Below are 25,803 nucleotides of genomic sequence, written 5' to 3'. Positions count from 1 at the left end.
CCTGTCCAGTTTTCCCTTCTGTCCCTTTGATTTTCTGTGGATTTGAAGGTAGCCATGTTCAATACATGCCTTCTCTGTAGGTGAATGAAATCTAATGAGTTAAGAATACATCCTACATATTCATTGAAGCAAACTCTGCTATCTTTGTTCTTGAGCCCAAATCATTTTATAGGAAAAATTTATTCCCTTGGAGTTCTTTTTGTCTTCTTTCTTTTGTTCTCTGATCCTTTCTACTGGGAGGACACAGTTATCATGAAGCCTGTCCAACAATGAGGATGTAAGTTGAGTTATGGAAGAACTCTGCTAGAATTCTCTAGCAATCCTGACTCTTCCCATGAATTATGCTGCTTCTTGAGGGTGTGTTAACTCTTCTATAGGGTTTGTCTGTTAACTCATTTATCTCAACATAAGAATGTTGAGACTGTTTGCTTTAGGAGGCTTATGGTGGGATAAAGGAAGGGACTGTGCCCCTGTAGATATGAAGCAAGCCCCAGATAAACATTTTATGAAAGGATAGTTTTCCAATTAAAGCCTTTTAGCTCCTATACTGAAGTTGTCTTTACATTCCCTGTTTGATCTCTGAGAATTGCAGAATTAACAATAAAGGACCTTATTCAATATAAGCCCCTGAGTCTGTGGATGAAGGAACTGAAAACTAAAAAAAACTGACTGAGTTGTCTAAGGTCACAGAACTACTTAAATGCAGAACTAGGATTAAAATCTAAATCTGATTTCTGGTCTAGTGTGTTCCTAGGAACACTTAGGTTACTAGGAAACTCTAGGGACCTAAACATCAGTTACCTAAGTTGATGAGGTGGGCATGACTAAGTTAATGCAAATCAGCACTCCCACCACTGAACTCAGCACTGAATTTCAAGGCCGACATCACAGCGTGGGGTGTTCAATTATCTCTATTTAAAGTATTCAACAGTCAGATTGTATTACAGACCAATCTGGGCCTGGTGGAGGCAGAGTATAAGTACCCAAAACCCCTTCATTTCAAATTAAATGTAAATTCACTCTATTTTTCTTTAAGGTGGCTCTTTGCTTTAGCTAGAACTTTCCCCTCACAATTGAAAGGCTTTCTTAGGAGGCTCCTACGTGCAGAAATGTTGCCTTCAAGGCCAGGTGGGTCAGAACCAATTGCCAGAGGCAAAAGATGTATTTAATTATAAGGTTTTTGTTTCATGTGGGAGAGCGATCTAAGGATGTGGTGAGTGGCTTTTCTTTGAGTACCTATGAAACTCCAGGTAGCACTTGATCAAGTGTATCTAGAGTATGTCGCTGAAAAGGGCTCAGTGTCTTTTTGATGCTGGGAAAGCATAGTCTGAAGGCAGACTCTGGAACCCTGTCCTCACATCTCCACGTTTTTTGCTGTGTAGCCTTAGGCAAGATACTAAATCTCTCTCTGCCTCAGTTTTTAGATATCAAGTGGAGATTAAAAGTGTGAACCTGGGAGGATTGTTGTGAGTTTTAAATGAGTTAAGACATGCTTTGGACCATGCCTGGCACATAAAACATATTCACTACTGTTTTTATTATTATTTCTTGTCTTGGAATCACATCAGTGAAAGGTGGGCGATCGCTAGGAAAAGACTCTGCCCAGAGACCTGCATGACAGCAGATGCCATGTGGGAGACTCTGAGGATCCATATACTCTTCACTGTCCCCCAGTGTTTTCAGAGGCTTTGTTGGGCCTGCGTTGTTTGACTTCTCCCCCTGCCCATCCTATCTTCCTCTTGCCTCACACAGAAGTTGGTCCCTGATAAATACTCCATTTATTTGTAAACTCCATCTCAGCATCTGGAGAACACACCCAGTGAAAATTGACTTGCAAAGGGTGTTAGTGACATATGGTAGAAAGAATTTGGGAGCAATGACAAAATATAAAAATACAGAAAAACATTTGTATTCTCAGGGTTTCAGTTTCCTTATCAAATGGAAATTAGGTAAATGAAGGTAACTATCCTTAACATGCACTGTATTATGAAGATTAAGGGAAAGAGTAAAGGGCCAAGTCCCTAGTAGTGAATGTTTGAATAGTTAATTTGAAACCCTTTATTTTACCCTCTGTTTTCTTCAATTTACCTTTCCCACTTCCTTTTCCTAACCCAGTTGTTTTTGCTGTTGTCTCATATATTCCTTTCCCTCTTTGTTTTCTGTCTCTTCACTTGTCACCCTCTTTAATATTTTATTTAGTCTTTAATCAGTGTTGTTGAGGTCCGTTTTACACAAAAGGCATACATTTTAACTCTTCAGGTGATGAATTTTGAAAAGTGTATACACATGTGGATCCACCATCACAATGAAGATACAGAACGTTTCCATCATCACAAAAGGTACAGTACATACTTTTTTGGTCTGGCTTTTTTTTTTCTCGACATAATGTTTCTGGAATTATCCATGTTGTGTGTGCACCGTAGTTTGTTCCTTTATGTTGCTATGCAGTAGTCTATTTGTGAATGTATTGCAGTGTTTCTGCATTTATCAGATGTTGGGCATTTGGCTGTTTCCAAGTTTTGGCTACCATGAATAAATCTGCCATGAACACTTATGTACAAGTCTTTGTGTGGATATAAGTCACCATTTCTTTTCCAGTAGAACTGCTGAATCGTATGTTAAGTGTATATTTAACTTTATAAGAAAATGCCAATATCATGTTGCATTCCACCTAAAAAAGTATGCATGTTTCAGTTGCCCCACATTATCTCCAGCACTTGGCATTCTCAGTCTTTTGTAACTATGCTAATAGACATGAAGTAAAAGTATCTCATTGTGATTTAATCTGCATTTCCCTGATGACTAATAACGTTTCATGCTTTAATGGCCTTTTGTGTGTTTTTTGTGATTGGTCTGTTAAAACATTTTCGCTGGGTTTTAATTGTTTTTTTTATTACTGAGTTGTATAGTTTTGGGCATGTATTCTCAGTGTAAATTATTTCTCAGATTATGTAGTATAAATATTTTATCCCAATTTTTGCCTTGTCTTATTTTTCTTCAGATCATTTTTCAGAAAAGTTTTAAATTTTGATGAAGGCCAATTTATTATTTTTTCTTTTAAAATGCTCTTTGTGTCCTATTTATAAAATCTTTTGACTACTCCAGGGTTGCAAAGACTCTCTTATATATTTTCCCCTAGAAGTGGCATAGGTTTTACATTTTTACATTTCCCAATTAGTCTGATAGTCCATTTCAAGTTACTTTTTATTTTTTTTTACATGATATAAGGTTCAAGTCTCATTTTTTTCCAAATTGATATCCAGTTCTAGTACTGCCTGTTGAAAAGTCTTCTTGTCCTCCATTGAATTGTTTGGCACCTTTGTCCAAAATTGTATGACTGTATATATGTGTGTGTGTGTGTGTGTGTGTGTGTGTGTGTGTGTATAGAGAGAGAGAGAATCTATTTCTGTTCCATCATCTATATGTCTATCCTTATGTCAGCAACAAATTCTCTTGATTATTGTGACTTTTTAATAGGCTTAAAATAAGATGTGTATATGCCCTCAAACTTTGTTTTTCTTGTCCCAATATAGTCTTTTGGCTGCTTTAGGTTCTTTGCATTTCCACACGAGTTTTAGAATCTGCTTGTCAGTTTCTACAAAAAATGCCTGCTCTGATTTTCATTGGAATTTCATTGAATCTACTTAGGGGAAACTGGCTTCTTAAAAATATTGTCTTCCTGTCTCAGTATGATGTATCTCTCTATTTAGATCTTATTAATTTTCTTAGTAAGATAATTTAGTTTTTAGTGTAGACATATTGAATGTCTCTTGAACAATTTACTCCTAAATGTTTTAGATGTTATTTAAAATGTTTATTTTTTTTAGAATTTCACATCCTAATTGTTTGCTGCTAGAGGAAAGAAATAACAACTGATTTTGTGTATTAACATTTTTGATATTGAGATCTTGCTAAATTCACTTACTACTTACAGAAGATTTTTTATGTGAATTTCTTTATATGTGTTCGTGGCTAATAATATCATCTGTAAATAAAGACAGCTTTAGTTTTTATTTTCTAATATGTATGCTTTTATTTATTTTTGGTTTTTACACTGGCTAGAACCTATAGTACAACAATTGAAGAGAATTAGTATGAGTGATAATCCTGTCTTATTCAATCTCTTCCCATTAAGTTACTTGTAGGTTGTTTGTAAATGCCTTTCATTTGGCTTAAAAGTTTCTAGTCCTAGATTGCTGAATTTTTATTGTGAATGGGTATTCAGATTTGTCAAATACTTGTTTTTACAGCTATTGATATGATTGTATGTTTTTTTTATTCTGTTAAGATAATTTCTATCAATTCATGTTTAAAATATTATACATTTCTGAAATGAGTTTGTGCAGTAATACCACTTGTCATGGTATACTATCCCATAGACATATTGCTGGATTCAATTTGATATTTTCTGTTTGGACAGGTTTTAAATTATGTTGTTTTGACATAAGGCTATTCAAAGTTTTTTGGTTTTTTTTTTTCCCCCTTGAGTTGGTGCTGGTGATTTGTGCCTTTCAAGGAATTTTTTTCATTTCCTCTAGTTTGTCAAATCTATTAGCATAAATTTGTTCTGGTATTCCCTTACTATTCACTTTAAAAAATCTATAGTAAAATCCCCTTTCATTTCTGTTATTGGTAAGTTGTATCTGCTCTCCTTTTACTTGTTCAGCTTACCTACAAATTTATCAATTTTATTGATTTTTTTCAAAATACAAGCTTTTCATTTCATCGATGGTTTTTGTTGTTTGTTTTCTAGTTCATTGATTTATACTCGTATCTTTATTTCCTTCTTTCTGCTTGCTTTTGCTTCAAACCCAGAAGGTTTGAAGAAAGTTTGTAGCCTTCTTCAAATTTGGAAAAAATTTTGGCACTATATGCTTACATGTCTCTTTACCTACTCCCACTCGCCCCCTTTTTCCCCTCTTCCTGGTATTCCAATCACATGTATGTCTCGTTGGATCCTTGATGGTGGTGGTGTTACTGTTTAAAATAATAATGAAAACAATATATTTAGAGGTTTATAGTGAAAATGTTTAACAATTATGCCACAAAAGAGAGAAGAAAGGAGATAAGTTATGTTGTTGCTGCTGCTGCTGCTTTCTTCCTCTCTATGCTTCATTTTTGAGAATAAATATTGCATTTTCATTAAGTTCACCATATTTTTTTCCAGTTCCTAATCTGCTGTTAATTATCTCCAGCAAGGGAGATGTTATAGATGTTTTCAATGTTGTAGTTTTCACATGTTGAAGTTCTTTTTTAGTTCCTTTTTATATCTTCTATTTCCATCCTCGTTGTATTCATTTTCCTCTGATTCTCTATTCCTTTTTCTTCCTTTCCTCTCTCCCTCCCTCCCTTCCTTCTTCTTTCCTTTCTGGCTGCATGACTTGTGGGATCTTAGTTCCCTGACCAGGGATCAGACCCACACCCTTAGCAGTGAAATTGTGAGTTCTTGCCACTGGACCGCCAGGGAATTCCCTTCCTCTGAATTCTAAAGCATAATTATCATAAGTGTCTTGAAATTTCTGTCTACTGATTCCACATCTCTGTGCAATTCTAGATTTGTTACTATAGACTGATTTTTCTCTTGGTTGGTTGTATTTTCTCTTTTTTATACATGTGTAGTGATTTTTTTATTGGATTCTGAACATTGTAAACTTTATGTTATCTGAGAGCTGAATTTTGTTGTAGTCCTTCAAAGAGTGTTGAGCTTTGTTCTGTTAATCATTTAGGTTATTGGCAGATAAATTTGATTCTTTAAAAGGTTTTTTTTTTTTTTGTAAGACTTCAATAAGACACATCTAGAGTAGACTTTATAACTTTATGGCTAGTTAAGACACCATGAGGTTGCTTCTACTGTGGTTTCCATTGAATGCTTTTTCTATTTCATAGGGACTTACCCTGGCTATTTGTGAACTCAGAGTATTTCCAGTGATGTGTGAGCTCTGGGGGTGTTCTGCTTACAACTCTCTGGCGGCTATTCTCCTTAGAAGTTGTCCTTTACATACTTACAGAATTTCACCTTATGAATGTGTGGATTAATACTTAGCCAAATTATAAAGGGGACCCAGTGAACATTTCTCTCTCCATTACTCTTCTCCACATACTCTAGCTCTCTCAGACTCCTTGAACTCTAAATTTTCTCCTCTATCTAGTGAGATTGCAAGACTCCTTTGGGTTCCCTCTTTCTGTGCTAAGTTTGGGAAATTTCCTCCAGGCAGAACTGCTAGAACGACCAGGGTTCACCTTCGTTAGAGTTTCCCGTAAATCAGCTATCAAAGTCTTGGGCTACCTGTTGTTCGTATAGTTTGCTCAAGTTTCTAGTTAATTATGGCCTGACAGTAAGTCCAAACTTTGTTTCTTCCTAATGGCTTAAAGCAGAAGTCCAAATTTTCATTTTTATCCAAGGTTATACCAGCACAGAGATTAGAGTCCATTTTCCAATGTTTTCTTATAAAGCGAAACAAAACAGTTGCAGTTGCCTGTCCTTGACCCCAATACTCCCTCCCGAAGGCAATCACTTCCAAATCGTTCTGTTGTTTTCATGTTTACTTCCATTTTGTTTATGTTGCTATTTCTTGAGACTTTTGTTTTTAAACTCTGAATTTCTGCTGTGGAATACAGAGATGTGGCTCTTTATCATATTCTTCAGCTTTACTCCATACATGAAACTTCGCATCACTCCATCTTCCCAACAAGCATTATGCCATAATTTTGGTTGAGTAAATATTCAGTGTTTACACTGTGTTGGTTTGTGGTTATTTTTATAGCTGGACCATATAACATACTATGATTATTTTTATTTATTGGACACATTTTTGTTTCCCTGGTGGTGGTGGTAAGTTGCTTCAGTCATTTTCAACCCTATTGACTGTAGCCTTCCAGGCGCCTATGTCCATGGGATTCTCCAGCAAGAATATTGGAGTGGGTTGCCATAGTTGATAACTATCTTGCTTTTTTAATCACCAACACCTCCTCTAGTTATATATTTATCATCTTGTTATGTTTAAACACTTAAGGTATTCTAGCTTTATCTTATTGAAGAAGATAAAGTTTCTAGAGCCTAATGCCTTTTGACCGGCTTTTTTTGGTCTTGTCATCCAGGTCCTTAGAACATTTTTCCTGATAGCTCCCTTTACCATAATCCTAGAAATTTCTTTTGCCTGTTTATTGGTTTAAATTCCGTTTTCTTCTTGGTTTACCACCTCATTTTTGGTGGATAAAATTCTCTGGTGACTACCTGAGAAAAGATACCTGAGAAATTGTTCTGTTATTTGTTTGGTTTTTGTGAAGTTGTATGCCTTTTTTTTTTTTTTTTTTTGTATGCCTTTATTTTACCTGAATATTTCATCAATAGTTCTGCAGATTATATTTTTATAAATATTTTTAATTTGATTAAGAGTGTTTTCTCATTTCCTTGTTTGTTAAGAATTTCTTAATAAATAGGTGTTAAATTTTATCAAATGCCTTTTCTGCCTCTGGTTATATGAAATTTTCTCCCCTCCAAACTTGGAAAGTTTTGTTGTCTTTTAGCTTTCTAGTATTGTTGTGATATTTGATCTCTATGTGATCTATTTCTTTTTCCCTCCAGAAGCTTTTAGAATTTTTCTTAATCCCTAGTGTTTTAAAATTTCATGATGATGCATCTTTGTATGTTTTAGTGTTGGTTTTCCAGATAAGAAAAAGTTAAGGTTGTGTGAGTTTCAAGTAGGATTCTGGGACATCCTCCCACTCCTCAGTGCCAATAGAAAAGCCACGGGGCAAGGGTCAAGAAGCATGCAGTCCTGGCTTGAAGTGAGGCATATGTGAACCAGATCTGGTTGCTATAGCAGTGACTGAAACAAGAGACCAGGCGGATCTGATGTTTTACATAAAAGGTAGCTGATACACTGTGGGTCTTTTTGCTTCCATCATGCTGGGGTTTTCGTGAGCCCTTTTAGTCTAGAAAGTGATGCTCAGTTTGTGAAAAATGTACCAAATTACTTTTTGATGATTTCCTCTCCTCATTTTCTCTGTTTTCCCTTTCTGCAACACCTGCTAAGTAGAATTTGGATCTTCTGAATTTTTCCTGAAATCTTATGCTTTCTCCATTGTTTACATACTATATTGTATTGCCTGACTTTTGGAGAGATTTTCTCAGCCTCACCTTCCGATTATTTGTATTTCTTCATTTCCACTCACATCTAAATTGACAAAGAACTTGATTGTTGTTTCCGAATATATGTATTTATGTATACACATACACACACGTACACATACCGGATGTTATTCAGTGCTTGCAGCATTTGTTTCTGATTTCTCTGAAATATTAATTATAGCTCATGTGTTGTTTTCTGGGTTTTCTTCTTCATAAAAATGAAGTCTTTGTTTCCTTTATGCTCATCTTTTTTTGTTAGTTTTGACCTCTGTATTTATATTAGTGTTGTTCTCCAGGTGTTTGCTAATTAAGAGTGGAACTCTGAAAAGCTGCCTGAAAGCTCTCTGTGCATGGGTAAAATATTTAATTAAAGAGCTTTCAACATCATCTCAAAGACTTTAATTCTTGGCTGGTCAAATCCCATAGAGAAAACTCTTACAATCTTTGACCTGAAGGGTATATGACAGGCTGCCAATGCTCAGCCATCCAAATGGGGCAAAAGACTGAGAGCAGGACATTTAATACACAAACTTTTGTGGGTTAAGTTTAAAGTAGAGCAGTGGATGCTGTGTTTGTGATGGGGATGTTAAAAGCTTTAGATATAACGGAGGTGGGCTTCCCAGGTGGCTCACTGGTAGAGAATCTGCCTGCCAATGCAGGAGACACAGGTTCGGTCCCTGGGTCAGGAAGATCACCTGAAGTAGGAAATGGCAACCTGCTCTAGTATTCTTGCCTGGAAAATTCCATGGACACAGAAGCCTAGCAGGCTACAGTCCATGAGGCTGCAAAGAGTCTGACACAACTGAGGGACCGAGCATGCAAAGAAGGTAGAAAGACTTCATTCAAGAGGCAGATGACTCTACCTAACCAGAGAAGGAATTCATCAACATGGTTCTTCCTTTTGCTTCTTAGTTGATACTTAGGACTTGGGTGGTAGGAATTCAGGGGCGTCATATAGATGCAGCAAGTTGGAATATAGTAGCGGCTCCAATGAGATAGTTTGGGGTATAACTCTGGTTTCCCAAATATTAAGATATTTCATGTATAATAGTATATATTTCAAATATGTGTATAATAGTAATCGAGTTTCTTCTGGTAACAGAAACATTGTAAAACTGAAAGTGTTAGTCACTCAGTTGTATCTGACTCGTTGCAACCCCATGGACTGAAGCCCTCAAATCTCCTCTGTCCGTGGCCTTTTCCAGGCAAGAACACTGGAGTGCGTAGTCATTTGCTTCTCCAGGGGATCTTCCCGACCCAGGGATAGAACCCGGGTCCCCCACATTGTGGGTAGATTCTTTACCATCTGAGCCACCAAGGAAGCCCCTCATTGCAAACTACTTCAAGCCAAAAACAAAATTCTATTGACCAATGTAATTGACAAGGTCAATGATAGAATGGATCAGGTATGATAAGAATTCAATGCTCAGGTGGTGTCATCAGGAATTTCCTTCTCTATATCTCTTTGTTTTGCTTACATTAGCTTGTTTTTTTGGTGGGTTTCTCCATATGGTTGAAATTATGAGCATCAACTGCAGTCATAAGTGGCTGGAAAAACTTTCCATATCAGAGAATCTTCCTTCTTAGCCCCTCTATTTAGGAAGTGTCATGAGAGGAACTCTGCTGGCCTGCTTTAATGGACCAGTCATGAGGGACAGAGAATGATTAATTGAGTATTAATCACATGGGAAAAGAAGAGCTTGAATCTGGTGCCTTATCAGGCCAATCTGATACTCTTAGTCACCTGGGACAGAGCAGTTTCTCAGGGAAAAGGAGCTCTAGGAAGGGAGAGTGAAAAGTGTTATTACAGACCTGAAATTACTCATTTTAGCTTAATTTATACCATTCAGCAGTTAAACATGGCTTTCCCTTGAGTTTCACGTTGTATATAGTAAAAGTCACCACTGACTTTAGACATGGGTAAAAGACTGGAGTGTTGCAGTTGTGGGGCATTACACATTTATGAATTATCTCAACTTTTAGATATTTTCTGTCATTGAAGACACCACTGTTGAGAATGTAACTTCCTGGGGACTCAGCTCCTATCATGACCATCAATAAATCTGGAACTCACAATAAGGTGCTGATGAAAAGGGTGATTCTTTTTAGGTACTTTTGTTCGTGTTTTCTAGGAGCCTTCACACCTTTTTTTCTATAGAAGCATAGGGAATTTTATTTGTTAGTACTTCAAGTCCTTACCTATTGGTAAGATCTTGGCAGCCTAAGAGGAATAACTAAATCTTCTGAATCCTGTTTCATTTCAGGAGGAAAACAAAGGAATGTGAGTGTCCCAGGCGAAAGACCGAGGCCCTAAGACCTCCAAGAGTTGAAAGGATAGGGCAAACTTTAAGGCCCCAGGACAATTAAAACCTTAATAACTATTGTAGGTTTTCAGATTCAGGGTTTTTAGGTGGTTCCAGTACATATGAAAGAGAGAGAGAGGCACGATGATTGGGAAAACATGTTGGAACATAGACCAGTGATATGGGTAGAAAAAACCTGGGCATCAGAGATATTGCCTAGGCCTCATCTGGTTGTGTGGTAGTGACTGTCTTGAGCACTGTGTTGAAAAGGGTTCAGAAGCTGCAGGGAGGAGAACTGTAATTAGTTCAGAAGATCAGTCATGATCTTCTGGGTATGATAGAAGATATATAAGCCTAATAATTCTTTCAAGAGCATTTGGTAGAATGGTCTAAGGAGATGTTCAAAACACAAACCTAAACACAAACCTAGACTGATGCATGGAACAGGAAATCGGAGTTATAAAATGTTTTAATCTGTCAAATACTGTAGGAATTAAACTGAGAAACACATTGGTGGATTCTTCAAGATTGTTAGTTGGAGGCAGGGCTTGGGGGAATCCATGGATAAATACATTCAAAAAATTATGTCAATGACTTCAACAATCACTTGTGAGTTTTTTTGGGTAAAATTTGTGCTTATTAGTAACCAAACAAATGCAAGTCCTATGAGAGCAGACTGTTAATTAGCAATCAGCCTTACCTAATCTTAGTGTATTTGTAAGTTTCAGGTACCACTCAATCAGTCTAAGGATGCTACTTTGTATACAAAATAACACAAAGTTTCCAAGTACCTCTAAAAGTGTTTTCCTTCATTCAGAAATCAAATGTTTCTTGAGCTTCCACTGCATGCCAGATGTGCTAGGCTCTGGGGTATAGGGCTGGTTATGATACACTTCCTCTCCATGTGGAGTTAAAATGTAACATATGGCAACAGCCACAGATCTGGAAGAAGAGAGAGGAAGATTCATCCTGCCTTAAGATTTGGGGACTGCTTCAAAAAGGAGGTAACATTTGAGATAGGCTTTTAAGGGATGACTAAACATGTTCGCTCCATAAATCCCCCTGATACACCTGTGTGCTTTATCTTTAAATTTCTGAGAAGTTTTAGCTCCTTTATAGATAAGGTATGTCAGGGAACTAAACAAAGGAAGACTTGGATTAAAAAAAAAAAAAGAATGTACCTACTATAGTTGAGTGGAGTGTTGAAACATCAAAGGAAGAGCTATAAAACTTTGAGTAAATGGAACAATCTAATTATATATTATGTGGTGACAGTTCCTCTATTTTTATTGTAGTAAGAACACAATATGAGATCTACCCTCTTAACACATTGTTAAGTGTACAATACAGTATTGTTAATTATAAGCACAATGTACAACAGAACTTTAGGATTTACTCATTTGGCTTATCTAACACTTTATATACCTTTTCTGCAACTCTCCGTTTTCCTCTGCCCTATGCCCAGATGGTGGCAACCACCAGTCTACACTGTTTCTATGAATTTAACTATTTTTAGATACCCCATGTAAATGGAATCATGTGAAATCTGTTTTGCTGTGACTGGTTTATTTCACTTGGTATAATGTTGTCCAGGTTCACCCATGCTGCATATGGCACAACTACCTCTTTTTTAAGGTTTAATGATCCTTATTGCCAAATTCAGACTTAAATTTAAGAAAGTACAGAAAACCACTAAACCATTCAGTTATGACCTAAATCAAATCCCTAACAATTATACAATGGATGTGAGAAATAGATTTAAGGGACTAGATTTGATAGAGTGCCTGGTGAACTATGGACGGAGGTTCATGACATTGTACAGCAGACAGGGAGCAAGACCATCCCCAAGAAAAAAAATGCAAAAAACCAAAATGGCTGTCTGAAGAGGCCTTACAAATAGCTGTGAAAAGAAGAGAAGCAAAAAACAAAAGGAGAAAAGGAAAGATATGCCCACTTGAATGCAGAGTTCCAAAGAATAGCGAGGAGAGATAAGAAAACCTTCCTCAGTGATCAGTGCAAAGAAATAGAGGAAAACAATAGAATGGGAAAGGCTAGAGCTCTCTTCCAGAAAATTAGAGATACCAAGGGAATATTCCATGCAAAAATGGGCTCAATAAAGGACAGAAATGGTATGGACCTAACAGAAGCAGAAGATATTAAGAGGTGGCAAGAACACACAGAAGAACTGTACAAAAAAGATCTTCACGACCCAGGTAATCACGATGGTGTGATCACTCACCTAGAGTCAGACATCCTGGAATGTGAAGTCAAGTGGGCCTTAGGAAGCATCACTACGAACAAAGCTAGTGGAGCTGACGGAATTTCAGTTGAGCTATTTCAAATCCTGAAAGATGATGCTGCGGAAGTGCTGCACTCAATATGCCAGCAAATTTGGAAAGCTCAGCAGTGGCCACAGGACTGGAAAAGGTCAGTTTTCATTCCAATCCCAAAGAAAGGCAATGCCAAAGAATGCTCGAACTACCGCACAGTTGCACTCATCTCACATACTAGTAAAGTAATGCTCAAAATTCTTCAAGCTAGGCTTCAGCAGTACGTGAACTCTGAACTTCCAGATGTTCAAGCTGGTTTTAGAAAAGGCAGAGGAACCAGAGATCAAATTGCCAACAACCGCTGGATCATTGAAAAAGCACAAGAGTTCCAGAAAAACATATATTTCTGCTTTACTGACTATGCCAAAGCCTTTGACTATGTGGGTCACAAACTGTGGAAAATTCTGAAAGAGATGGGAATACCAGACCACATGACCTGCCTCAAGAGAAATCTATATGCAGGTCAAGAAGCAACAATTAGAACTGGACATGGAACAACAGACTGGTTCCAAATAGGAAAAGGAGTATTTTTTGATTGGGATTTTTATTGGTTTTTTGCTATTGAGTTGTAGGAGTTCCTTATGTATCTTGACTATCAACTATGAAATATATGGTTTGCACATATTTTCTCCCACTGGTTGCCTTTTCATGCCGTTGATTATTTAATTATGAAGGCTTTTTAATTTAATGTAGGCCCACTCGTCATTTTTGCATTTGTTGCTTGTGCTTTGGTGTCATACCCTGCATGTGCTTTAATTTCTACATTATTTATTGCATATTTACTAAGTATAATCCAAAGACCAAATGAAGACCTGGAGGTGGTAGAAGCAAACCCATGTTTCTCAATAAAAAAGATAATCTTATAGTCCTCAAATAAATTTGGATTCCCAAGGAAATGGCCATCTTTGTTGAGAGACTATATAGCAAAATGATAAAAAGTGCGATTCTGGAGCCTATCTGCCTATGTTGAGTATATCTTAGACAGTTTTGTTGTTGTTCAGTCACTAAGTTGTAGCCAACTCTTTGCGACCTCATGGACTGCAGCATACCAGGCTTCCCTGTCCACCACTGTCTCCTGGAGATTGTACAAGTTCATGTCCATTGAGTTGGTGATGCTGTCTAACCTTCTCATCTTCTGCCACCCTATTCTCCTTTTGCCTTCAATATTTCCCAACATCAGAGTCTTTTCCAATGAGTTGGCTCTTCTCCTCAGGTGACCTAAGTATTGGAGCTTTATCTTCAGCATCAAGCCTTCCAGCAAATATTCAGGGTTGAGTTCCTTTAGGATTGACCGATTTGAACTTCTTGCAAGCCAAGGGCCTCTCAAGAATCTTCATCAGCACCACAGTTTGAAAGCATCAATTCCTTGGTGCTCAGCCCTTTTTTTCTTTCTTTCTTTCTTTTTTCTTTTTTTTTTGATCCAATTCTCACATTCATACATGACTACTGGAAAAATCATTGCTTTGACCAGATGAACCTTCATCAGCAAAGTGATGTCTTTGCTTTTTAATATGTTAACTATGTTTGTCATAGCTTTCCTCCCAAGAATCAAGCATCTTCTAACTTCATAGCTGCAGTCACCATCCACAGTGATTTTGGAGCCCAAGAGAAAAATCTGTCACTGCTTCTACTTTTACCCCTTTTATTTGCCATGAAGTGATGGGATCAGATGCCATGATCTTAGTTTTTTGAATGTTGAATTTTAAGCCAGCTTTTTTACACTCCTCTTTCACCATCATAAAGAGACTCTTATTCCTCTTCACTTTCTGCCTTTAAAGTGGTGTCATCTACATATCTGAGGTTGTTGATATTTCTCTTGGCAATCATGACTTCAGCTTGTGATTCATCCAGCCCATCATTTCCCATGATGTACTCTGCATGGAAGTTAAATAAACATAGTGATAATATACAACCTTGTCATACTCGTTTCACAATTTGGAACCAGTTATTTGTACCAAATAAGGTTCTACCTGTTGCTTCTTGACCCACATACAGATTTCTCAGGAAGCTGGTAAAGGGGTCTGGTATTCCCATATCTTTAAGAATTTTCCCTAGTTTGTTTTGATCCACACGGTCAAAGGCTGTGAAGCAGAAATGTAGTCACTGAAGCAGAAGTAGATGTTTTTCTGGAATACTCTTGCTTTCTCTGTGATCCAGTGATCAATGGCAATTTGATATCTGGTTCCTCTGCCTTTTCTAAAACCAGCTTATACATCTGGAAGTTCTCAGTACACATACTGCTTAAGCCTAGCTTGAAGGATTTTGAGCATAACCTTACTAGCACATGAAACAAGTGCAATTGTGAGGTAGTTCGAAGGTTCTTTTGCACTGTCCTTCTTTGGAATTGGAATAAAAACTGACCTTTTCCAGTCCTGTGGCCACTACTGAGTTTTCCAAACTTGCTGACATATTGAGTGCAGCCCTTTAGCAGCAACATCATTTAGGATTTGAAATAACTCAGCTTTATTTATTTATTTTTTTATTAGTTGGAGGCTAATTACTTTACAATATTGTAGTGGTTTTTGTCATACATTGACATGAATCAGCCATGGATTTACATGTATTCCCCATCCCGATCCCCCCTCCCACTCCCTCTCCACCCAATCCCTCTGGGTCTTCCCAGTGCACCAGGTCCGAGCACTTGTCTCATGCATCCAACCTGGGCTGGTGATCTGTTTTACCCTAGATAACATACATGTTTCAATGCTGTTCTCTTGAAACATCCCACCCTCGCCTTCTCCCACAGAGTCCAAAAGTCTGTTCTATACATCTGTGTCTCTTTTTCTGTTTTGCATATAGGGTTATCGTTACCATCTTTCTAAATTCCATATATATGTGAATAACTCAGCTTTAATCCCATCAGCTTTACTAGCTTTGTTGGCAGTAATGCTTCCTGAGGCCCACTTAACTACACACTCCAGGATGTCTGACTCTAGGTGGGTGACCACACCATTGTGGTTATCCCAGTCATTTAGACTTTTTTGTATAGTTCTATGTATTGTTGCATCCTTTTCTTAATCTCTTCTGCTTCTGTTAGGTCCTTACTGTTTCTGTCCTTTATCATGCCCATCCTTGCATGAAATGTTCCCTTGATAGCTCCAGTTTTCTTGAAGAGATCTCTAGTCTTTCTCATTCGCTGTTTTCCTCTATTCCTTTGCATTTTTCATTTAAGATGGCTTTTTTTTTTTAATCTCTCCTTGCTGTTCTCTGGAACTCTGCAATCATGTATGTCTTTGTCTTTCTTCCTTGCTTTTTGCTTCTCTTCTTTCCTCAGCTATTTATAAAGCTTCCTCAGACAACTATTTTACCTTCTTGCATTTCTTTTTCTTGGGGATGATGTTAGTCACTGCCTCCTGTACAATGTCATGAACCTCTGTCCATAGTTCTTCAGGCACTCTATCAGTTCTAATCCCTTGAATCTATTCATCACCTCCACTGTATAATCATAAGGGACTTTATTTAGGTCATACCTGAATGACCTAGTGGTTTTCCCTACTTTCTTTAATTTAAGCCTGAATTTTGCTGTAAGGAACTAATGATGTGAGCCATAGTCAGCTCCAGGTCTTATTTTTTGCTGACTGTTTAGAGCTTCTCCATCTTCAGCTGCAAAGAACATAGTCAATCTGATTTTGGTATTGACCATTTGGTGGTGTCCATGTGTAGAGTTGTCTCTTCTGTTCTTGAAAAAGGGTGTTTTCTATGACCAGTGTGTTCTCTTGGCAAAATTCTGTTAGCCCTGCCCTGCTTCATATTGTACTCCAAAGCTAAATTTGCCTGTTACTCTGCATATCTCTTAACTTCCTACTTTTGGATTCCAGTCCCCTGTGATGAAAAGGACATTGTTTTTGGTGTTCTAGAAGGTCTTGTAGGTCTTCCTAGAAGTGGTCAACTTCAGCTTCATCATCAGTATTTGGGGCATAGACTTGGATTACTGTGATGTTGAATGGTTTACCTTGAAAATGAACCAAGATCATTCCATCGTTTTTGAGATTTTACCCAAGTACTACATTTCAGACTCTTTTATTGACTATGAGGGCTGTTCCATTTTTGTAAGGAATTCTTGCCCACAGTGTGTGCTAAGTTGCTTCAGTCGTGTCTGACTCCTTGTGACCTTATGGACGTGTAGCCCACCAGGCTCTTCTGTCCGTGGGATTCTCCAGGCAAGAATACTTGAGTGGGTTGCCATGCCCTTCTCCAAGGTATGTCCCCAACCCAGGGGTTGAACCCAAGTCTCTTAAGTCTCCTGGATTGGCAGGTGAGTTCTTTACCACTAGAACCACCTGGGAGGCCCTCTTGCCCATATAATGGTCATCTGAATTAAATTCGTCCCTCCCCAACCAGTTTAGTTCACTGATTCCTGAGATGTCAATGTTCACTGATTCCTAAAATGTTGATGTTTACGATGTTCACAATTTACTGTCTCAATTTCTTCATGTATAATATGGAATAATAAGTGTCTATATCAGGGTTATTGTGAGGATTAAATGAATTAATGCATGATAAATTCCATATTCCTTGGCACGTAACTTACTAAATGTTAGCTAATATTATTTTTTATGAAGACAACTAAGCTATATTAATATATTTATTCAGACTTTATTGTATCAGTTCAGTTGCTCAGTCGTATCTGAATCTTTGCAACCCCATAAACTGCAGCACACCAGGCCTCCCTTGTCCATCATCAACTTCCGGAGTCCACCCAAACTCATGTCCATTGAGTCAGTGATGCCATCCAACCATCTCATCCTCTGTCGTCCCCTTCTCCTCCTGCCCTCAATCTTTCCCAGCATCAGGGTCTTTTCAGATGAGTCAGCATTAGGTGGCCAAAGTATTGGAGTTTCAGCTTCAACATCAGTCCTTCCAAAAAACACCCAGGACTGATCTCCTTTAGGATGGACTGGTTGGATCTTCTTGCCATCCAAGGGACTCTCAGGAGTCTTCTCCAACACCACAGTTCAAAAGCAACAATTCTTCAGCACTCAGCTTTCTTTATAGTCCAACTCTCACATCTGTACATGACTACTGGAAAAACCATAGCTTTGACTAGATGGACCTTTGTTGGCAAAGTAATGTCTCTGCTTTTTAATATGCTGTCTAGGTTGGTCATAAGTTTTCTTCCAAGGAGTAAGCACCTCATTTCATGGCTGCAGTCACCATCTGCAGTGATTTTGGAGCCCCCAAAAATAAAGTCTGCCACTGTTTCTCCATCTATTTGCCATGAAGCGATGGGACTGGATGCCATGATCTTTGATTTCTGAATGTTGAGCTTTAAGCCAACTTTTTCACTCTCTTTCACTTCCATCAAGAGGCTCTTTAGTTCTTTTCACTTTCTGCCATAAGGGTGGTGTCATCTGCATATCTGAGGTTATTGATATTTCTCCTGGCAATCTTGATTCCAGCTTGGACTTCATCCAGCCCAGCTTTTCTCATGATGTACTCTGCATATAAGTTAAATAAGCAGGGTGACAATATAGAGCCTTGACATACTCCATTCCCTATTTAGAATCAGTCTGTTGTTCCATGTCCAGTTCTAACTGTTGCTTCAAAAACGACAGAATGATCTCTATTTGTCTCCAAGGCAAACCATTCAATATCACAGTAATCCAAGTCTGTGCCCTGGCTAGTAATGCTGAAGAAGCTGAAGCTGAATGATTCAATGAAGACCTACAAGACCTTCTAGAATTAACACCCAGAAAAGATGTCCTTTTCATTACAGGGGACTGGAATGCAAAGGTAGGAAGTCAAGAAACACCTGGAGTAACAGGCATATTTGGCCTTGGAGTACAGAATGAAGCAGGGCAAAGGTTAATAGGATTCTGCCAAGAGAATGCACTGTTCATAGCACACTCCCTCTTCAACAACACAAGAGAAGACTCTACACATGGACATCACCAGATGGTCAACACCAAAATCAGATTGATTATATTCTTTGCAGCCAAAGATGGAGAAGCTCTAAACAGTCAGCAAAGACAAGACTAGGAGCTGACTGTGGCTCAGATCATGAAGTCCTTATTGTCAAATTCAGACTTAATTTGAAGAAAGTAGGGAAAACCACCAGATCATTCAGGTATAACCTAAATTGAATCCCTAATGATTATACAGTGGAAATGAGAAATAGATTTTATCAGGTGTGATTATTTTTCAGACTTCTGTAACTTTAGGCATCCTGCTTAATCAGATGTGAAACCTGAATGGGGGTATCTGGTGTATCACAAATGATGAAATTTACTTATTTTCTCAATAAAGAAAATCTAATTTCAATGTTTTCTTAACCCACCAATAGCTTTCTTTGACTACCAATGGCAATCTTCTCTCAAATCTTCACTTATTTTTATTGTTTAAAAAAAAATTGAGGTTTAATTAACATAGTGAAATGCACAACTCTAAGTATGCAGCTTAATGATTGACCTTTTATTTTTTCTTACATATATGCATATCATGTAACCATCAGCTAGGTCAAACAGAATATTTCTGTAACCCTACGATGGTCCAAGGCCATTCTTAACTTATATTTTTATAACACTGATTGTTGGGCCACAAAGGAGCATACTTTCTCTTGGTTTTTATCTCAAGTCTCTATGTTGCTTTAGATGACATCCCCTGTCTCACTGAAACTTTACATCTCATGGCCTGTCCACTTAGGGCATACCTGCCTATTGGTTAAGAAACAAATCATGTTTATTTCATAGAATGTTAAAAACTAATATTTAAGTTATTACTTTTTCCCTGGATAATATTTTAAATAAAGCTTTCCATGCTTTAATTCCCAGAAGTGATTAACGAATGGTAGGAATTTTGGCTATTACTCTGGTATTGTTTTGGTATTGTTTTTGCACCAGAGATCTGTAATACTCCTAAAATTGTTTCATGTTTGTGGTCCTATACACTACTGGCACAAATCAAATTCACTCAGCTGGCATAATGGGATCCTGGAACCTGGAGCAGATTTTTTTCTGTGAAGGGCCAGATAGCATGGCTTTTTATTCTTTGGTTTTGTGTGCTATGCAGTTCCTGTCAAGACTTCTCTGTCATAACTAATCAACTGCTGTTATAGAGCAAAAGGAACCACAGGCAAGACTATAGACTTGGGAATGGCTGTGTTCCAATGAAACTCTATTTAAAAAAAAAAAAAGCAGACAGCAGACCATTTTTGTCCTGAAGACTGTAGTTTACCCATCCCTTGTCTGAGCTTAGCATCATACCAGTTCTGTGACTTAAACTTTTTTTCTTCATCAGGAAATATGGATACTGCTCCCATCAAATTTTTATAAAATCACTTTGCAAACTGCCTAGTGCCCAAATAATTGGTTCGTAATAATAATACACAAACTTTGAGACTTAACCAAATAATATTGGGGCTCCTGGGAAACTGTCGTCTTTGTTTCTTTTCTTCTATCTCTCTACCCTGTTCCCTACTGTTAATCCCTATTCACAATCCCTCCACCAATACACACAAATACCGCATTTTTGGAGCTCTATTTTCATCTGTTCCAGCTGCACCCTAGGGCCCCCTTTGCCCACACACACCTACCAGGTTTCATGTTTGCATGCTCCCTACCAACTCTTCCTCTTCAGACTAGACTGTTAGTGACAGAATAAATATCACGACTGGCCCAACTTTCCAAAAGGAGTGATTTTTAGATAGATGACTTCTTCTAAGATGCCCTTGGAGCATCTCACAATAACAGTCTAAACATTCAGGTAGAGTTTGTGATTCTAAGTATGTTAAATTACATCTGAGAAATTCACTTATAGCCCAAACAGCAACTCAGCTCTGGGAAACTAGGAGAAGTCCAGGCTTAGCGGTGCCATGTGAAACCATGTACATGCATACAGTTGTGTTTACAAAGGAGGGGGCCACTGACAGCGTGCTCCGGCAGGTAGGTTAGGGAGAAAGGCTGAATCTAGACCTAGCATGCCACCTGTCAGTTGCTAAAATATACAGATTAAACAGTGGGTTTGTGGCAGTGCTATGCTGATAAACTAGCTCCCTGAGGGAAAGCGGGAATGCAAACCAGCACTGCTTATAGCACTTACAATTCCTTGGTGTGAATACTCCCGCCGTGGCTGCCCTTGTGGGCCAGCAGTAAAGAATTCACCTACAGTGCAGGAGACACAGGCTCGATACCTGGGTCAGGAAGGTCCCCTGGAGAAGGAAATGGCAACCCACTTCAGGGAAATTCCATGGACCGAAAAGCCTGGCAGGCTGTAGCACATGGGGTCACAAAAGAGTCGGACGTGACTTAGCAACTAAACAACACTTCACCAGGGATCAATATAACAAACTATCAAGCTACCAGTGGATTAACAGCCAGCTCACAGAATCACTGAATATTTCACAGTCGCTTGTTCCTGTCAGTGCTGGCGCATCACTGGCTCCATGGCTTCAACCGTCAGGCAGGTTAGGTAAGATGAAACAGTTTACCTCTAATGGTCGCTAGAGGAACGAAAGCGTCCCAGTTTTCTAACTCAGACCAGATAGGTTTACAGGCGGCGATTTTTCTTGACCCCTAGGTCCTAAGAAAATGCATGAATATTAAGCTCTTCCTCTGAATTAAATAGTATAACTGGTTAACATTATTTCATCTACACACACACCCCTTACTATATTCCTCATGAGCTAATGACTGATTTCCCCCTCAAAGTATTTACTCCACGCTTTTTATACATTTAGGAAGACTTTTGACAGAAATCTCAGTCCTTGCCTTTTTCAAGATGTAGTCCTCAGATCAGCAGCCACACATCACCCAAGAGCATTTGGGAAAGCAAAACTTCAAGTTGTACTTTTCATGTCTTTAAACCAGATTTGAAAATGCATTAACGTTTGGGAAATGCTGCTTTGTGCTCTATTCAATTTATAGTGAGAAGCTAGACCAAAAAAACCCTGATGAAATTTGCTATTTACCAGACCACAAAAACAAATAATCAAAATAATCAGGCTTCTCTCTTTGCAGTGATGATTTGAAAAATTCTATACAGATTTATTTTCACTTGAGATATAAAAATATTCAGAATTAGTCTGATTTAAAACATGAAACTGCCCTTTGCCCAGTCACAGCTGTACTCTTCAATTTAATTCAGTCACTCAGTCGTGTCTGACTTTTTCCGACCCCATGAATCGCAGCATGCCAGGCCTCCCTGTGCATCACAAACTCCCAGAGTTTACTCAAACACATGTCCATCGAGTTGGTGACGCCATCCAGCCATCTCATCCTCTGTCGTCCCCTTCTCCTCCTGCCCCCAATCCCTCCCAGCATCAGGGTCTTTTCCAGTGAGTCAACTCTTCTCGTGAGGTGGCCAAAGTATTGGAGTTTCAGCTTCAGCATCAGTCCTTCCAATGAACACCCAGGACTGATCTCCTTTAGGATGGACTGGTTGGATCTCCTTTGTGCTCTTAGGTAACTACTAAAAATGAGGCAAATTGGAAAGATATTCTTGTCTTCGATCCAGTCTTCCCCTTCAGCCTTCTGTCCATCATTTAATCACATGCTGTGGTAGAAAATGTGTGCCCCTCCCCCAAGATGGCTGTGTCCTAATCCCCCAAACCTGTGACTATGTCATCTTACATGGCCAAAGGGACTTTATAGATGGAATTCGTTAAGGATTTCAAGACACGAGAGTATCCAGGTGTGCCAATGAGGTCACAAGGCTCTTGAAAGAGAAAAGAGGCAGGCAGGAGTCAGAGGAGCTGTGACCACAGATGCACAGGTCAAAGTTGTCCAACCATAAACCAAGGAATGTAGTGTCTGGAAGCTGAACAATGGAAAAATAACAGCAATTCTCCCCCAGAACCTCCAGAGCAACTGTGATCCTGCCAGCATTAGCCCAGTGAAATCTATTTCAGAGGTCTAACCTCCAGGACGGTAAGATTACACATGCAAATTTTGTGTCCTTTTAAGTCCTAAATGTATAGTAATTTTTCTGTAGCAATAAAAATCCCAAACCTTTCTCCCCAGTTAGAATGTAAGCATTTCAAGACCATGATTATGTTCTATTTTAACTGTAGTGCCTAACCAGTAGGCTCTTCATAAAGGTTTGGAGAAAAAAATGAGTGAATGGGGTAGTAGCCATCCTTCTACATTGCATCTAAATCTCATCTCGCTCTTTCACTACATGAAACTTTCCATGGTTTTCCACTACTCTTAGGATAAACAGCACCCTTGCCGTGGCCTGCATGCCTGCTGAGCTAGCCTGGTGCCAGCACTCACTTCTGGCTGCGCTGGCAGTTTTTCATGTTTGAATCCCTCCCCTCCCTCTCCAACTCCCCATGTATGTGATTATACCCTATTTTTTATTTCAGAACTTCCTCAAACATCACTTCCTTCAGGGATCTCACCCTTATTTGTTTTATAGATTGAATTCTTTTTTTTGTTTTTTCTTTTAGCACTTCCATTTGTAAATATAAAAAGATCTTTCTCCAACACGAGATTCTAAGCTGTATGAGAGCAGAGACCATTTGCACTGTATATTTCAGTGCCTGGCATAGAGCAGGAACCCAGTAGTAATGTGTTGAGTGAAATTTTTTAAATAAAAATTAGTCATTGCATGTAGAAAAGAAAAGAGAAAATGCTTTAGTGACTTTGAGTCTCACTCATAAAAAATTATGTTAGAAAAAAGTCAGAAGTCTCTATACTATACAGCACTGTTGTTAGATTTCAGTTTCTGACCGCAATTTAGAATCTTTTATATTGAGCATAGCATCTTCTATATTGAACTACATTTAATTTTAGTTGATATTTATCTGATAGAGCTGTTGAATGACCCCCCTTTGCCACCCCTCCCTTCCTCCTTTCATCTTTCCTGCTTCCCCCTCCTACGCTATACCTGTGCGTACACCCTACTACCTGTAGTCTTTTCTTTCAGAGGTTTATCAAGTGGTACAGAGCTTGATGTATGAAGCCTTGAGACATTACCAGGAAGTTCTACTTGTGGGGACATGAACTCTAAATTCATTGTGTCACTCTACGTTCCTTGTGTCAGGTCAGGTATTGAGAAATTCATGATCCCTCAAACATCAATCTATCAAGGAGCTCTTTCTCCTCAGTCAAAATCAGTTATATTGGAGTGGTCTTCAGTTCCCCCATAATGTTAAGAGCTCTTCAAATTCAAATACAGAGCTTTTCCTTGAGGAAGCTGGGCATCAGGTCCTCCAAGGCTTCAGGAGAAAGAAAGAATAGGACAAATCCCAAAGACTTACTACTTTACATTCACAATTTGTTTACTTCCATCACTTAATACTATAAGAGATGCATGAATATGAGCTCAAAAAGTTTAGACCATAAATAAAAACTGTGCTTGAGTATCCCAGTCTGACATTCAAAGCAGCCTTATGGCTTTGGTCATGTATGCATGCTAAGTTACGTAAGTCATGTCCAACTCTTTTGTGACCCTGTGAACTACTGGAGTGGGGTGCCAGGCCCTCCTGCAAGGGATGTTCCCGACCCAGGGATGGAACCCACGTCTCTCAGTCTCCTGCATTGGCAGGCAGATTCTTTACCACTAGCCTCACCTTTGGGCAAGCAAAAGCAGATATTCATCTCTCTACTCATAAAGTTCTTCTGCTCTCAAAAGAAGATAGGATTCTTGTGTTGACCACCTGCTGAGCACTAGTTAACCTTCTCTTAAGTAGTAAGTTAACCTTAACTAGTTAACCTTCTCTTAAGGTGAAAGAGGTCATGTGATTTTTCTTTTTTTTTTTTTAGAGCTTCAGTTTACTAAAGATTCTAATCTCATTTGACGAATGTTTAATGGAGTGATAAACTACATAGTCTATTTAAAGTCCGTTGGTGTTCTGCACATAGTAGGGTTTTACTAAATGATGGAGAGTGATTTTAACCACTTTCTTATCATTGTAAGTGCCCATCGGCATTCATTAATATAAGTCAATTGCTTCTTTTTTTTTTTTTTTTTTAGCCATTCCCACCTCATTGAAAAGTTTTAACCTTCCATCCAGGATATTTTGAATGGTGCTTTAGCTCTTAGCAGTGGGTAGATATAGAAAAGAGAATTCCATTCTTAGTGAACTAAGTGCATAAAAAAAGATTGCAGTAGTCTGAAGTTTATTAGTAGATAAAAGAGAACACATCTTAAAAGAATAAGGATAAAATTACAATCAAGAAGATGAATTCTTCCAGTCTTACTTAAACTTGAATTTCATCATTAAAAGAATGGGCCCTCAACTGTTTCTAAATACTTGGAATAAGAAATGCTCTTAAATAAGTAACACCTACAAATGATACTTAGTGTTCTAACATTGGGATCTTGAACTTAAAACTATAATACAAAGAAACTGATTGTACGTACTATTAGCCTTCCCTCAACCAGCTATAAGCAAAAAAGAAAAACTTTCTCAAAGCTGAACAGTGAAGAAAAGTGAATACATTTGTGTATGCATTATCCAGTTTTAAAGTAACTTTTTAATGTTATTCATAAGTGTGTACTCAGCAAAATATTGAAGGGCAATTTGCCAGTAGCTCTTAGTTTAGAATTTAAAATTTTACTTCTAAGATTTCTGAAGAATGATTTGTACAAGTATATAAAAATATACAAACATGTTTGACTTTGGGAAAAATAGCCTAATTGTCTAATAAGAAATCTATTAACTGCTCAAATCACTAATCATCAGGGAAATGCACAATGAGATATCACCTCATACTTGTCAGAAGGGCTATCATCCAAAAAGAAAACAAATAACAAATGTTGGTGAAAATGTGGAGAAAAGAGAAACCTTGTACACTGTTGGTGGGAATGTAAATTGGTCCAGCCACTGTGGAAAGCAGAATGGAGGTTTCTTAAACTAAAAATAGAACTACAGTGTGACTCGGTGATTCCACTCCTGAGTATATAACCAAAAATAGCAAACACCAATTCAAAAAGATATATGCACCACAGTGCTCATAACAGAACTATTTACCATTGCCAAGATATGGAAACAAACTGTATCAACAGATTAATTGTTGAAGAACATGTGGTATATATACACACAATGTGTGTAATACACATATACAAAACGGAATACTACTCAGCTATAAAAAAGAAC

The sequence above is a fragment of the Odocoileus virginianus genome, chromosome 13 (assembly GCF_023699985.2).
Source record: "Odocoileus virginianus isolate 20LAN1187 ecotype Illinois chromosome 13, Ovbor_1.2, whole genome shotgun sequence".
Taxonomy (NCBI): Eukaryota; Metazoa; Chordata; class Mammalia; order Artiodactyla; family Cervidae; genus Odocoileus; species Odocoileus virginianus.
This window is presented reverse-complemented; position numbering follows the sequence as displayed.